This window comes from Elephantulus edwardii, unplaced genomic scaffold (genome assembly GCF_000299155.1).
Source record: "Elephantulus edwardii isolate Elephantulus edwardi_28Jun2011 unplaced genomic scaffold, EleEdw1.0 scaffold00062, whole genome shotgun sequence".
Lineage (NCBI taxonomy): Eukaryota > Metazoa > Chordata > Mammalia > Macroscelidea > Macroscelididae > Elephantulus > Elephantulus edwardii.
Window position 1 is genome coordinate 16,563,661 of NW_006399812.1, and position 1,878 is coordinate 16,565,538.

Here is a 1,878-nt window from a genome sequence, read left to right on the forward strand (position 1 = left end):
CGCAGCTCACCACGCTGTCTCTGCCTCTGCCGCCATCTTGGATCTCTAAGATGATTTCTTATTTGCTTCCTTTGGATTAGCAGCACAGCTTCCTTCAGACTATGAGTTTCCCATGCAGCAGTAGAGAACTAACAGCATAACAAGTCCATGAGCAGTGGGAAGGTGAAAATTTGAACATGTATTTATTGGACCTTATAGCCTGAGTTGTTAATTTCTAGGCTTCTGCTGGTGATAGTTCACTATATTTTCTCCTCTGAGGAGACCATGTGTAAGTGGAAACTAAATCTGGGTTTACTCTCTGAGAGTAAGAGTAGGACTGAGATCCGACCTCATGATTTCTTAGAACTCTCTTCTTTAATCCCAATATTAAACCAGCTTTGCTTTTTTAAAAAAAAATGTCCTAAACCATTTCTATAAGCATATGTTAAGATGAGCTTTGATGGCTTAATGATAAGCAGCTGCACTCCCAACCAAACGCAGGTAGTTGGAATCTACCAGACGCTCTGCAGGGGGAAAATGATCAGTCTTCTTTCATGTGATATATAGATTTAAAAACCTGCTGGAGAGTCAATTATGAATTGGTTCTGACTGGAGGACACATAACAACCATAACAACAACATTTAACATGAGAACAGTAGTGGCTTAGTGTTAAAATTCTCACCTATGAAAGAGGATTGGTTTTGACTATTAGTCAATGAATCTCCAGTGCAACCACTCCTGTAAGTGGAGGTTTGCATGTTACTATTATGCTGACAGGTTCTCGTGGTACTTTGTGGTTGTTAACTGTTGTCCAGTTGACTGTGACTCACAGCAAATCTATGACCAACAGAACTGAAACTTTCCCTATCCTGCATCATCCTCATGATCTTTGATAGGCTCAAGCTCAATGTTATGGTCACTGTCAATCTATCTTGTTGAGAGTCTTCCTCTTTTTCTCCGACCCATCATCTTTCCTAGTATGATGTCTTTTTCTAGTGTCCCTCCTGGCAATAGAAATATGTGAGAGGAAGTTTCACCAACCTTGCCTCTAAGGAGCAACTGGGTTTACACTTCTTCCTGGCTGAGAGAAAGCACTCTCCATTGCCTGTGGGGAGACAGGACTGAGGTGTCCCTGAGTTTGTAGATACTTCAATCTGGGGGTCCTTGCCTTTACAGCTGCGGGGCCATCCCAGGAGCCAAGCAGTACAAGAGACTTTAGTATCCAGAAGATTGTGCACCAGGAAGAAACTCCTCAGCTCCCTGTGACAAAGAGCTGACCCATGAGCCTCTGCATACAGGCTGCCCAGACAGGGTCTGATCTCCTGCTATACCAGAGACAAAGGAGCACACCAAGTCAGGAGAGGTGGCGGTGGTGGGATGGGGTAGCTCTGTGCCGAGAAGAAGCACTCCTCATTGCTTGTGAGGAGACAGCACTGAGGCATCCCTGGTATTGTAGGTACCTCCATGGGGGCCCTTGCATCCACTGCTGTGGGGCCATTCCAACGACCAAACAGGACAAGAGATTTTAGTACACAGAACTTCAGGCAGAGGGAAAGGATTTTTGTAGTTCTCTGAGAAAGAGAGGGAAAGCTGCATGCAAGCTGCTTGAGCTAGTACCCCTAATCTCTCAACTTCTGCCACTCCACAAAGGAAGACATCAAGTTCCAGGAGAAAAGGTGCATAAAATACTGCTTATGCCCCCGGCTCGAGGCGAGCCGTCACGGCCCTCTGCCCGGGGCGGGCTGCCCTTGGCCCTGGCTCAAGGTGAGCCATCGCGGCCCTCAGGGTTTGCTCCTCATTCCCAGATTGTGCCATCTGACCCCTGGGTGGGGAAGGGGAAAAAAAAAGAATGCCTAGGGTATCCAGAGAATGTTACCTAGGCCACCTTCTGCCACCCT